This window comes from Pimephales promelas, chromosome 8, assembly GCF_988280905.1.
Source record: "Pimephales promelas chromosome 8, fPimPro1.hap1.1, whole genome shotgun sequence".
Classification (NCBI taxonomy): domain Eukaryota; kingdom Metazoa; phylum Chordata; class Actinopteri; order Cypriniformes; family Leuciscidae; genus Pimephales; species Pimephales promelas.
Window position 1 is genome coordinate 39,266,392 of NC_142776.1, and position 15,000 is coordinate 39,281,391.

Consider the following 15,000-nt stretch of genomic DNA (forward strand, 5'->3'; position numbering starts at 1 on the left):
AGTCCAGTGGAAAACGGGAAAGGCGTGTGTGTTTGTTTTGTCTATTTCAGGCCGTTGTGACCGCAGCTGCTCCTCACACACACACACACACACACACTGAAGCTGCTCATTTAGGAGAAAGATTGTGCATTTACTTCTGAAAGATGTGAGCAGGCCAAACCATCCACAGACAGACGATTGTTCCTGCGGTCCGACGCAAAACACGGGACGGATCTGAGTGTGTGTGAAGGTAAATCCCAGCACAGAAATATAACATTCAATTCCATGCAAACATAATCCTCAAACATGAATTATGATTGTGTAAAGCGCAATGTCCAGTCATAAAAATGGAATTAAATTGCTGTTTTGTCGTCATTAAAGCCGTCCCTTTAAATCCTCGAGCTCATTAGAGCAGGACTGATTCTGATTGGCTGGTAATGTTTTTATCCTTCATCAACTAAAAAATAAAATTGCTCTGAAAGTGATTCGAACGATATCGTTCCTGTCGTTGTCATTATAGTCGTGTTGTGAACTGCTATTTTTATTCGCAACCAATTCAAGTTGTACGATTATAATTAAGTTATTATTATTTATGGCACTTTATATCAAACCATGATATGGATGAGTGTCTGTGAATATTAAAACATGAATATACTCAGTTTGCATGTTATAATAATAATAAATTAATAGTTTAAAATGTTTGTCAATGTTTTAATTTAAACGTTTAATTCTCTTAAATATGTCGTGCAGCACTTTGTTTATAAGAAAAAATGAAAATGTGACTAAATTTATTATTTATTTCTGTAACGAAAACATTATGCATTCATTTGATTATCACTATTTTTGATAATAAATTTGTATTAAATCATTGAAAATAAATGTAATTCAGAAAAATACATAGAATTTCTGTACACATGGATATTATCTGAATATTAATAAATGATCAAACTGTTTTATGAATTTAATTGTCTAGACATATTTTAGATTTTTCTGAAATATTTTTCATATTTTTGCTGGTCAATCCATGTTTCCTGTCATCAGTCATAACTCACGCACTGCTGATGATGTCACTCGTAAGTCTCCCAGAATGCCGTGCTCCCCGCAGCGGCTGTACCTCCTCCACTGCTCTTCTAAATGTCAGAGTAAACTGAAGACACGCGGGCGATCCTCTGTAGATTTACAGCTAATTAAAGACAGTCGTTCTCTCGTCTGTGCTGAAGCGAAGCATGCTGGGAGATATTCCTGATGTTAGCGTAATGACTGAGCTTTCATTAACGTCTCGCACTGACTGGACGAGCAGACCGGCGTCGGGACTGAAGTGGACGGATGAACATAAGGATGCAGACGACATCATCATCTCTGAATAACGAACACACATACACACTTCTGGACATCATAACTACTACTGTACACACTACTCTGGCAGCTGCTCACTGACACACACACACACACACACACACACACACTTACAAACACTAACTCACACACACGCTCAAACATACACACACACTATCTCTCTCACACACTCACCCCCACACATATACTCTCTCTCTCTCACACACACACACACACACACACACACACACACACACACTCTCTCTCTCACACTCACCCCCACATACTCTCTCACACACACACATACTCTCTCTCTCTCTCTCTCTCTCTGCCTGGTACAGGAAGGTACAAGTAAAGTCTGCGAGAACGAAGCACTCAGAATATCTGACCCTGAACCCGTTGAACCTGTGGAGCAAATAAACATTCAGATCCGAGTCTGAAGAAGAACAGAGGAGAAGAGGAAGAGGAGCAGATGAAGAAGAGCAGATGAAGAGGAGAAGAGGAAGAGGAGTAGAGGAAGAGGAGTAGAGGAAGAGGAGCAGATGAAGAGGAGCAGATGAAGAAGAGCAGATGAAGAGGAGAAGAGGAAGAGGAGTAGAGGAAGAGGAGCAGATGAAGAAGAGCAGATGAAGAGGAGAAGAGGAAGAGGAGAAGAGGAAGAAAAGCAGAGGAAGAGGAGCAGATGAAGAAGAGCAGATGAAGAGGAGAAGAGGAAGAGGAGCAGAGGAAGAGGAGAAGAGGAAGAGGAGCAGAGGAAGAGGAGCAGAGGAAGAGGAGCAGATGAAGAGGAGCAGATGAAGAAGAGCAGATGAAGAGGAGAAGAGGAAGAGGAGCAGAGGAAGAGGAGAAGAGGAAGAGGAGCAGAGGAAGAGGAGCAGAGGAAGAGGAGAAGAGGAAGAGGAGCAGAGGAAGAGGAGCAGAGGAAGAGGAGCAGAGGAAGAGGAGCAGAGGAAGAGGAGCAGATGAAGAGGACCAGAGGTTTCAGTCTCAGTGTCAGTCTCAGTCTCAGTCTCAGTGTGAGTCTCAGTCTCAGTGTGAGTGCGAGTCTCAGTCTCAGTCTCAGTGTCAGTCTCAGTCTCAGTGCGAGTCTCAGTCTCAGTGTGAGTGTCAGTGTGAGTGTCAGTCTCAGTCTCAGTGTCAGTCTCAGTGTCAGTCTCAGTGTCAGTCTCAGTGTCAGTCTCAGTGCGAGTCTCAGTCTCAGTGTGAGTGTGAGTGTCAGTGTGAGTGTGAGTGTCAGTCTCAGTCTCAGTCTCAGTGTCAGTGTCAGTCTCAGTCTCAGTGTGAGTCTCAGTCTCAGTCTCAGTGTGAGTGCGAGTCTCAGTCTCAGTGTCAGTCTCAGTGTCAGTCTCAGTGTGAGTGTCAGTCTCAGTCTCAGTGTGAGTCTCAGTCTCAGTGTGAGTCTCAGTCTCAGTGTGAGTGTGAGTGTCAGTCTCAGTGTCAGTCTCAGTGTGAGTGTCAGTCTCAGTCTCAGTGTGAGTCTCAGTCTCAGTGTGAGTGTCAGTCTCAGTTTCAGTCTCAGTTTCAGTTTCAGTCTCAGTGTGAGTGTCAGTCTCAGTGTCAGTCTCAGTTTGAGTTTCAGTCTCAGTGTGAATGTCAGTCTCAGTTTCAGTCTCAGTTTCAGTCTCAGTGTCAGTGTGAGTCTCAGTCTCAGTGTCAGTGTGAGTTTCAGTCTCAGTGTGAGTCTCAGTGTGAGACTGAGGATTTAACTGTGGAGGATTTACGGTATAAAGCAAAACCTGTTTCATGAAAGAAAATGATGAACCTTCAACCTCATTAAATCTGACTCGCATGTTCCTTATCAGACTTGCATAACTCTACAACACACAGGCTTACACTCTAATATGATGGTGCAGGGATAATAATGAGGAACTGCTTATCTTGAGCTGACACACACGTTTATGGCAAGACTCTATCTAAATACATCAACTCCAGCAGAATGCATCAAAAACTAAACATCAAATCAACGGTGATTGTTTCATGTAATGCATTTGAGCTACAGCAAGCAAACTGGGACATGCATGTAATCTCTGGAGTGGTTGTGTGTGTGTTGGCTCATGTTCACACAACAACAATGCAAGGAAAGTCTTCTACAATGTCCCTTCGGCACCAGCAGCTTCCTCACACACAGTTACTGGCCCGGCCTGTGAGGTCATTTCCTGTGCAGGGTGTAACGCTGTATCCGATTGGCTGATGGCCTCATTATTAAGGGCACATGGGGCAGAAACGAAAGTAAACACACAAACAAACACATTCACACACAGTCTAATGGGGTAAGAGTGACAGTCGACCGCACACGAACAGCATCAACCATCTTCATGTCAAACTGAACCATACGCAACAAAAGATCACAATTAACAGCATTCTGCACTCAAAAATCTTGGGTTGAGCCTTTTGGGTAGTGATGCACCGATGTGAAAATTTGTGGCCGATACCGATAACCGATATTAACATTGCTGTTATGGCCGATACCGATATTTACCGATGTCGATATCCCTGTATAGAAAACACATAGCGAGGATTAGGGCTGCACGATATTGGTAAAAAATGACATTGTGATATTTTATTTTTCTGCGATATATATTGTGATATAAAAACAATTTCAACAGATTACTTGAATTGCTCTATTTGGAAAGAATGAATCATTCTAGAATGACTGGGGTAGTTTTGTCATGGAGTAAATCTGCATAGAAACTAATATTAATAGAATGTTAACAAAATGTGTTAACATTCTATTAATCTATTAACCTTACACTTTACAATAAGGTTCCATTTATTAAAGTGTACATTTAATGTGCACTTTGATAAATGGAACCTTATTGTAAAGTGTTTCCGATTTATGTCTCTTGAGCTCAGTGTTGGACAGATCAGTTGTTTTAACCATTCATTAAAGTGAATCGGTTCAAAGGAGTCATTAGTTCGCGAATCGGACGTGTCATTAACGGAACCACGGCACACGTTGTGTGATATCCAGGCAGTTTAGAACATCGCACGAGATTTGTCTCTACCTATTTTTACAGTCTATGGTCTCGACAGTCCATACAGAAAACATTTCATCAACAGATAGATTTTTTTGGTTTATTGAAAGTGTGGTTTCACAATTCAGGACCAGTAGTTAAGAAGAAAAAAACTTCGGTCTTCCGACCTTTTACCATCGTGTATTCTCAAAGATATTCAGTCAACTCAATTCATAAACATGCGGGAGGGAGGGAGAGAGAGAGAGCAAGACATTTTGAAGACGGCGCGCGTGACCGGTGCTTTCACTCTTTCTTGTTCCCTCAGTTAAACAAGCGCAAGACATTTTGAAGGCGGCGCGCGTGACCGGTGCTTTCACTCTCTCCTGTTCCCTCAGTTAAACAAGCGCAGCAGTCACTCATCTACATCACTTACCGGTCAAATATGGCTTTGGCGGGACAAAAATACGCATTAGGAAGGCTGGCAGAAAACAGCTCACCAATTCTAGTCTTCGTGGCTTGATGTTTAAACGCACTTGCGCTTTTAATGCGCGTGCAAAAACAAACATCCCCGCCCCCACACGTCAAAAACACAGATGATCATCGGCCTGTTCACATCGGCCCTATTTTGACATCGGAACGATACCGATGTGTAAAAAATTGACCAAATCGGCCGATATTATATCGGCGGCCGATATATCGTGCACCACTACTTTTGGGTCAATTTTTTGGGGTTATTTTTTCAGAGTTGGGTAGTTTTTGGGGTTACCCAGATCCTGGGTCAGATGTAACAATCTACACTCTAAAAAATGCTGGGTTGTTTTAACCCAATTTTGGGTCAAATATGGACAAACCCTAAATGTTGGGTTAAAAATGTAAAAAATTAACCCAACGGCTGGGTTAGTCCATATTTGACCCAAAGTTGGGTTAAAATAACCCAGCATTTTTTAGAGTGTAGTGTTTGTGCAATTTTTGTGAAACACAGATTCTGGGTTAGACTCACTTAACAACCCAGTGTTTGTTTGGGTAGTTTGTGTTACCCAGATCCTGAATCAGACACAACAACCCAGTGTTTGGGCAGTTTTTTGTGTAACCCCTATCCTGGGTCAGACGTAACAACCCAATGTTTTGGATAGTTTGTGTTACCCAGATCCTGGGTCAGACGTAACACCCCAGGGGTTGAGTTATTGATCGCAGGCTTTTTACAACCTCTTCAGGAGAGAGAGGAGTGACGCCGCTCGATCAAATTGTAAATTTTTTTTAATCTATAAATTAATTTTGTTTCTGTAATCATTTCATTTTATGCAAAGCTACCATTACGGTGGAAACGTGTTTAATCCATAAACATTAATTCATGTTTGAAGTAAAAATTGGAAGAGAATAAAAGCTAGTGCTATAGTAAAAATGAATCAACCCAGTGTGCTGGGTTAAGTAAACAACCAAATTTGCTGTGTAAAATTAACCCCACATGTGTTCTGTCCTATATTTACCCAGGCCTTGGGTTGTTTATTAGAGGGTGACAAGCCTTGACACATAAAATAGAAAAGCCCCTGTGCTGAAGTGAGCAAAGCCTGCCGAGAAAAGACAATAATTAAGAGTCGTGGCTCAGAAAACTAGAGTAGTTCAATGCAACTATTTAGCTGTTGTGTAACACAAGAGTGACATACGTTACACAGTCAGTCTATCGACTTCATACCTGATGAGGTTTGCATCTGTTATTTCTCCGTTTATTAAAATTAAATCATCTTTTTTGGACGCTGACTTCACGATCACTGAAATGTGTCGCATTGCAAAACAACTCTACACACACACACACACACACACAGTATAATCCGATCCCCCCACGTTAATCTGTAAACTGCGGTGTAAACAGGGCTGTCCTCAGATTAAAGCAGCACAAACCCGGGTTAGTGTAAAACTCAGCGACTGCAGGCAAACGCAGATTACACAGCCGCAGGTGTTTGTGAGAATCGGTTTAGAAAACAGCTTTTGATGTCAATCACTGTGTGTGTGTGTGTGTGTGTGTGTGTGTGTGGAGCATATTAATTCGTAAAGACAGCGTCTGCTTTACCCAGCCATCCTGCTGTTAATATTACATGAGTAACAATCTCATTTCTGCCGCTGGAATTATTCATCAGCACAAACTCAAATCAAAACACTGACACGTATATGCATGCTAACAACATCAACAACATCAGAGCGATCATCACGGACCACTTCAAGCTAACGAGGGAGAAACTAACTAAAGACGTGCTCACAACAAGACCAATATTAATATTACCCATGAGTATTGGTAGGTTTAGGATTAGTTGTGGGGGAGGGGTTATGATTAGGGGATTTGTTACACCAGTAGGTGGCGACAAGTGACTGTTAAAAATGTATTGGTCATTAGCGCCTTTCACACAGCAATCCGGGTAAATTACAGTAAATAACCGGGATTACTTTACAGGTAAATACACAAATATCCTGTTCACAGAATCAACGGCTAGCGGTAAGAGACCAATCACAGACACACCAGCAGCAAAATATCGTTCAATTCTGTGATGTCACATGTCAGTCATTGGAAATGATCTTTAAACGCCACGTAAATTGCCAGAACCAAATTACAGGTATTTTTCGACAGTATGTTTAAAAGGGGACGTTGAATCATTCATTTATTCAAGAGATTTGTTCAAAATGTCAATTCATCCAGTAATGTATTTATAAGTCATTGAATCATTCATTCAAACCGTTTTTTTTTTTTGTTGTTGTTGTTTTTTGCGACTTTCTATTTGATAATTGCGAGTTTACATCTCTCGATTCCGAAAATTCTATTTCTCAAAATTGCAAGATATAAACTTGCAATTCAGACTTTTTTCCCCTCGAAATTGTGAGTTTAGGCTTTACTCTCAAATCGCGCAATTCTGACTTTATAACTCGCAATTGCGACTTTATATCACGCAATTTTGAGATATAAACTCTTAATTGTGAGATAAAATGTCGCAATTACCTTTTTTATTTTTATTCTGTGGCGGAAACACAAGCTTCCATAAAATCATGATCTTGATTTGAAACAACAATATAAAAACGTTATTCTCGATTTATCTGGAATGGTGCAGCGCCAATCGTTCCCAATAGGATTAATGCATTTGGAAAGCAGACAGGACGAATTTACTTTTCATGCCTACTCTAAAATGGGGGCGACGTCTGCAGCAGAGAAGATAAAATGTGTTCGTCTGACAGCTGCCAGTGTGTGTGTGTGTGCATACGAGACGGCGCTGCAGGTAGACGAATCAGACTGGCAGAAACACACTCTGAAGGGTGTAGATCTGCCTCTAATCACACACACACGTACCTGAACACTTCATAAAGCATTTAAAGGTTACAAAAACTCTCACAAAAGCACCTGATCAAAAGAGAAGCTCAAATGCCACTGAAGTCTTGCTGTTTAAAGGACAGCGTCTTCAACAGGCTGTTTAATCTAACATCTCAATTTAACACCAGGCTTCAGTAGAGGAACGTTCTTGAGCGAGGTTATCCGTCTCTACAGGCACTCTATAATAAAGAAGTCAAACAATACAGAGCAACCTATTAAAAAACCAGGAGCCGTTATCTGTGCGCGTTTATTACGAGCTAAAGGAAACTGCAGCTGATGTAAACGCTGATAAACCACTTTCTTCTGTCTGCACTGTCATTTTTTTTCAACCAAGATTATTATTTTAGTTTTTAATATGCTTCAAGACAAACCATGTGCAAATTCATAAGTCAACACCATTGCTGAATATTTTCTCCTTAAAATTGTAGTTTACATGATTATTATTTTAGTCTTACAAATGTCATGTTCACTTCAAGTTTAATTCGATGTGTTTTAATGTGATAATAAATCAAATTTAGTAGTGATTCCTGATGAAAATCCTAAATCCTTCATTTGTTTGGATGTCAAAATCACTTCAGATTATATTTTCAGGGAAATAATGAATCATGAATGACTTTAACTGAGGTGAAGGACTGGACATAAAGAGTCTCTTTCACTGAGAAAAATGTAACGTTACTATGGAAAAAACACGGTTTTGGGGTCATTTACTTTGGTCGTACTCGAACCATTTGAAGTCTAAATGTAATATTAAACATTCGTTTAAAAAAATACCATGGTATTACCACCCTTACACCACAGAGACTCTACTTTTTAACTCTGTTTACATTCCACAGATGTCTTATGTGGAAACTAAACACAGGATGTCATGTCTTGATTGACATTTAACTTTACTGATGAAGTAGCGAACATCCCATACCATATCATCAAACACATGATTAACAATATTCTTTTCACAAAAGACAAACAAAACGATAATTTTAGCACAGTTCGACGTTACAACAGAAAACAGCGACGAGCGTCGCTTCAGAATCGATGATGGAAATAACGGTCCCACATTTGTCAGCGCGCGCTCTGAGATCTATACAAATATTGATTTATTGATTATTATCACAGATCATTGCTCATCCTCATACAGACACACATTAACATCCCCCTGACTGAGAGCCAACTTGACCAACAACTCAAACCAAACACAGTCGAACAGAAACACCGCTAAAGCCGCATTACGCGCGAATGCCGCAGTAAGAAAGTACACGAGCAAAACGAGCTGTTTTTAACGAACACAAGCGTTCACAAAGTTGCTGAGGAACGAGACTAGAACGACCTCCATTCCTCCCTCCCGTGTCTGACTCCGATACCCGCCGATGAGGAGGCGTCGAGCTCGGGCTGTTTTCTCTCCAACAGTTCCTGCAGAGATTCCCGCGGAAATAAGTTCTAGCGGCAGAATCTATGGTGACGTGTATGCCTACTTACCGCGCGCCGAAAGCCGTTATATTCCAAATGTATATATCGCGGGAAAGTGCGCTGATGTGTAGCGCGTGAAGTGAAGGAGCTCGAGCTTCAGACTGAAGTCACTCCTTCCGGGCGGGGCCAAAAACAGCGGCTCAATTCACTCACATCCTACAGGAAATTACTCTCATCTTCTTGACATTTCTGTCTGTCTGTCTGCTGATGTTATTCTTAAAGTCACCATTAAATCAAAACTGACCATTCTTATGGAGTATTGCAGTGTTTGTTAATAAATAATATTTTTTTTTTAATTATTCATGTGCCCTCTCACTGGTTTGAGGTTTTTAAAAGACGAAATAGCTTGGATTTTTATTTTATTTTTAGAAACACTAAGGGCTTTTGCTGACTACATTTTTTAGGATGAATGTTAGATTTGTCAAGCTGCATTAAAAGTTTAATAATAAAGTAGGTTCTTATCATGGAAACTGACATTCAGTTTTAAAGCACCAAATCAAATTATAGTTAACAAACTTCAAAAATCAAAAAACAGAAATCAATTCAGGATAATTGCGTGGGTGATAAGGACAATTTTCTGGTGACGGGTTTACTGGCGTGAGGGCGGGGCAACCTGCCACTCACATGAGATCCACCAATGGGCTCTATGCACGGCGTTATTTCCGGTGAAGGATTAAGGATGCTCGATAACTTCCGCCGATCATAGAGTCCAATGCTATACCGAGAATTTATATTGAATTTTATACTCCATGGTTATACTAATGAAACGTTAGTCACAAAAACAGATAAAACAGACACCCCTCGTTGTGTTTATGCTTCTTTTTAAAATTATATTAAATAAACATAACTATATATAAAATTACATCTAAACGTATGTACGTTTCGTTTCAAAGACGGGAGGACAGTAAATATTGAAGACTCTGCCATAATCCCGTTTTCTCCGGTTTTCCTCCGCTTTAATCTACACAACCGGAAATGGACGAGCATCCTTACGTCAAATGCGGAACTTATGCGTGCATATAGACCATAGCAAACCACATTCCCCACGGACAAAATCATTTCAAGCCCCGCCCACATTTGTTCTCGTTTCAGAAGCTTCTCACTCGAATATACAGCATTATAGAGAAGACTTATTATTTTTAGATGACACTATGGAAGTAAATATTGAACTTTTTCAATGAGTGGTTGATTATGATTTCACTTTTTTAACTGTAGTCAGTGTGTAATGTTGCTGTTTGATCGTAAACATTTGCAAAGGAACGATGCTCAAAGTTCAAAGCAAAGGGAGAGATGTTCTATTACAGAAAACACTTTTTAAGGACTACAACAAACGGCTGGAAGAACTACACGAGCTTCCTCCCGGGTTAGTGACATCACAACCCAAACATTTACATAACCCCGCCCTCTGAACACACAGTGTATGTTGAGAAGAGGAAGAGTTGATGTAGTCGAGCAAAAGCTTTCGCATCCGTCAATTCGTGTGTGTGTGTGTGTGTGTGTGTGTGTGTGTGTGTGTGTGTGTGTGTGTGTGAAAAAAGGCGAGATGGAAAACAGCGTTTGATATTCTACTGGTCTCGCAGCATTTCCTAAAGAACTAGGTCAGCACTCTGAGTGTGTGTGTGTGTGTAAGTGAGCGTCGCAGACGTGTGTGTGTATGTGTGTTTAAGTGAACGTCGCAGACGTGTGTGAGTGTGTGTATGTACGTGTGTCTGTGAGTGTGTATAAGCGTCACAGACGTGTGTGTGTGTATGATTGTATGAGATTGTGATTGTGTGTGTGTCTGAGTGTGCTTGTGTGTGTGTGTGTGTGTGTGAGTGTGTGTCTGTGTGAGTCTGTGTGTGTGTGTGTGTGTGTGTGTGTGTGTCTGTGAGTGTGTGTGAGTGTGTGTGTGTGTATGTGTGTGTGTGTGTGTGTGTGTGTGTGTCTGTGAGTGAGTGTGTGTATGTGTGTGTGTGTGTGTGTGTGTGTGTCTGTGAGTGTGTCTCTGTGTGTGTTTGATAAGCATCATCATCCTCTCCTGCTGTATAGTGTGTGTGTCACACACAGATGGTTTCCTGCAGAGAGAGAGACGGTGGGGAGACATTATGAACAAATGACTGTTATTTATGGGATGGAACATTCGAACACACTGGCTCTGATTTGAGAAACCGTATGAATATAAGAAATAACAGGCGCTGGTCCTTCCACACATCATCATCATCATCATCATTATCAGCTGCTGCGTATCGATCGGTTCTGGAGGCTGAGCCGACCCGTGAGGGTCCAGACGTGCACTTCATCAAGCGGCCCATCGAGTCACACACACACACACACACACTCACACACTCCCACATCGAGACCTGCAGCATCTCAGTGTCTTAAATCATGTCCTTACAATACATCCGCATGGACTGGATCCCGCACATGTGTGTGTTCCCCAGTGATGAGAGTAATTGAGTTACAGAAGAGTGTGTTCATAAACTGCACTCAGAGCTTCTTCAGTCTCCGTCTGGACAACACACACATCGCTTCTCCTGTCCTCCTGCGCTTCAGTCTCGTCAGATCACCAACACTGGACTGTGTGTGTGTGTGTGTGTGTGTGTGTGAGTGTGTGTGTGAGTGAGTGTGTGTGTGTGTGTGTGTGTGTGTGTGTGTGTGTGTGTGTGTGTGTAGATGATTGTAAGAGCTCCTCTCACAGCTGGGCTCCTCTGAGATGCTCTCAGTTTGTGTCTGTCAGACTTCACGCGTCTCTGAACATGTTTGGGTGTGTTCAGTGTTCCAGCGCTGGTACTCTCATGAATAAAACACCAGAGCAACACACACTTCCTACTGAAGTCTTCATTCAAGATGCCTAATCCATAATCTCATAATGCGTGTTAGATGTTCTAATCAGCACAACAAACAGCATCTTTAAACCCTGTGAGCGCGTCTGCACAGTTAGCAGTGTTTACTGGGACCAGTAAGAGGCCACTCTGAACATGTTTACGTTCACTATAAGCATCTGGCAGACGCTTTTATCCAAAGTGACTTACAGTACATTGCATTCAAAGTATACGCTTTATCGGTTCTTTCATTCCCTGGGAATTGAACCAGTTCTCTATGGTCTGAGGTACAGAAATGAACACCCTAGCAACAACCCAAAACAGCCTAGCAACAACTTAGAACTCCTTAGCAACACCCTAGCAATAACTCATAACTCCCTTGAAACACCCTAACAACCCATAACTCCTTAGCAACTCCCAGCAATGTCCCAGAACTCCATAGAAACATCCTGAAAACAACCCAGAACTCCCTAGCAACAACTCAAAACTCCCTAGCAACAACCTAGCAATAACCTACAACTCCCTTGCAGCACCCAATCAACAACCCAGAACTATCTAGCAAGTAGCAACATCCTAATAACTCAAACCTCCTTTCCAACAACCCAGAACTCCTTAGCAACAACCTAGCAATAACCCACAATTCCCTAGCAACATCCTAATAACAACAACCCATAACTCCCTTGCAACAACCCAGAACTCTTTAGCAAGTCCCTAGCAACAACCTAGAACTCCCTTGCAGCACCCTAACAACAACCCAGTACTTCTTAGCAACGCCCTAGTAACAACCCTGAACTCCCTAGCAACACCCTAAAAACAACAACCCAGAACTCTAGCAACATCCAAAAAACTATCCAGGACTCCCTAGCAACAACTCATAACGCCCTTGCCAATTATAGAGGGAAAAAAAGGTACACTTGTATTTATCAAAAATCCTACATCATCTTGAATCATCGAGCATTAGGCTAGAAAGAAACACAGATTGTTCTTACACAGACTCCTGAGATCCACTTCTTCCATGATCATGATCCTCCACAGCGCCACCTGCTGCTTCACCGCGATACTGCACCCACAGGGCAACTCATGTCTGTACAGGCACCACTTCATTATTAATCCTATTATTTTGACAATTTTCTTTTTTTTTTATGTTAGTTTTTATATACAAATGTTGAAATGTTGTGCATATAACATCATCTTCACAAAAAGTAAAGCAGCGCTTAATATATTTGCATTTTACATTTGAAAATGTGGATATTTAGAACAAGGTCGCCACCTTCAGGCAGGAATATCAAACTATACACACAGTGTTACACACATTCTCTCTCTTTCTCTCTCTCTCTCACTCACTCTCACACACACACACACACACACACTTTAACTTCATCTTTTATTTAAACCCCAAAACACTAACAGTGTAAAATCTCTGTTCGTCTCTCTAAAAGCGTTCCTGTTTTTATGCCTCAGATTAAATCTCTCCCAGCAGACAAAAAAATATGTATAAAAATGTTTAGCTACCTTTCCCATTAAATTATAAAAGGCGTATTTCTGATTGTTCAAACTTTTTTATTGAATGTTTTAAAATGGTTCCTTAGTTATGTGAAGGTTAAGGGAACATTCCATTGTATCATCCTCAAACACTATGGGAACGTTACTTTTCAATGTTCTCTGGGAGTTCTGAAACAAGTTACATTTAAAGAACGTGTTAAAAGAACGTTAGTCGAACATCAAACTGAACGATTTCAGAAAAAAACGAATGAAGATGTATAAATAACGTTTTTATGCTAACGTTTTGAAAACATTATTAAAGACCAGATAACTTTGAACGAACGTTCTATCAATGTTACTGGAAGAACGTTCATTCATAAGTTTCTCCACTGGTCCAGTTTAAACTTTAACCTCCTCAGTCTATCATGGATCAACTATTGTGTAATATTTCTCCTCAGCTGCTGATTCAGGATAATCCACGAGTTTATTATATCCCGCTGAACTGATCCAGCAGAGATTTGTTAAAATAGCGTCGTTTACAGAGAAGCCTTTGTACTGCGCTTTACATAACCCTGCTAGCGTTCCGTTCACCTGCTTCTACTGTGAACCGCGGTTATAACCGGAAGTGCATCATCAGTTCGAGTCCGTGTGGAACTGAAGATCTGATCACGTGCAGGAGCGAAGCACGCACACACACACACACACACACCCACACCCATAATAACATATGTAGAGTAGAATAATTAAAATAAAACTGCTGTGAATAATTGTCACAGCAGTAGCCTAATGACTTTATGAACTTCTTCACTTATAAGATTGATAATATCACACAGAAAATTATAACTATGCAACCGTCTATTACAGCACCGCATCAGTCTCGCATCAGTGTTGTAGTCTCCCTGAGGAAACATTTGAGTAATTTATTGCTATAGGAGAGAAAGAATTGTCTAAACACGTTAATTCATCTAAATCGACAACATGTATGTTAGACTCCATACCGACTAAGAAACTCAAAGGGGATGCTTCCAGAGGTCATAGATCCTCTTCTTAATATCTTAATATTCATTCATATTTGTCACTAGGATGCTGCGTACCAAAAACCTTTAAGCTGGCTATGATTTAACTTGACTAACTTGATCCTCCAGAATTAGTCGATAACAGGCCGACCTTGAATCTACCTTTTCTGTCAAAGATACTGGGAAAAGCAGTTTCCTCACAACTGTGTTCCTTTCTTGAAATAAATGATGTCTGCAAGGATTTAGAGCGCATCATAGTACTGAGACAGCTCTCATTAGAGTCACACATGATCTGCTCCTATCATCCGATCGTGGTTGTATCTCTCTATTAGTGTTACTCGATCTCAGTGCTGCATTCGACACAATTGACCACAACATTTTAAATAGACTCGAACATTATGTTGGCATTAGTGGAATTGCATTAGCATGGTTTAAATCAGTTAGTAGCAGTAAATGAAGAGATTAATCGATCACAAGTTCAGGATGGTGTACCACAAGGCTCAATACTGAGACCGCTGCTGTTTACTGTGTACATGCTACACACACACACACACATAACATATGCAAAGTTGAATAATTCAAATGTAGAAGCATTTTCATAATATTTAAAAAGATTT

At 40.8% G+C, this 15,000-nt stretch overlaps 1 protein-coding gene across 3 annotated transcripts in view; it reads right to left on the reverse strand.

Moving 5' to 3' along the window:
• ppp1r16b (protein phosphatase 1, regulatory subunit 16B) overlaps positions 1-15,000 on the reverse strand; it is a 44,850-nt gene that overhangs the window by 24,219 nt on the left and 5,631 nt on the right. Inside the window, exon 1 of one of the 3 annotated variants that reach the window (XM_039654309.2) lies at positions 9,094-9,227. The exons of 1 other annotated variant lie outside the window; for it this stretch is intronic. The gene's annotated coding sequence lies outside the window, so the exon portion shown is untranslated. Of the gene's footprint in view, positions 1-8,944; positions 9,009-9,093; positions 9,228-15,000 lie in introns of those variants that run through there. One more of the 3 variants, XM_089134560.1, reaches the window with a different exon arrangement.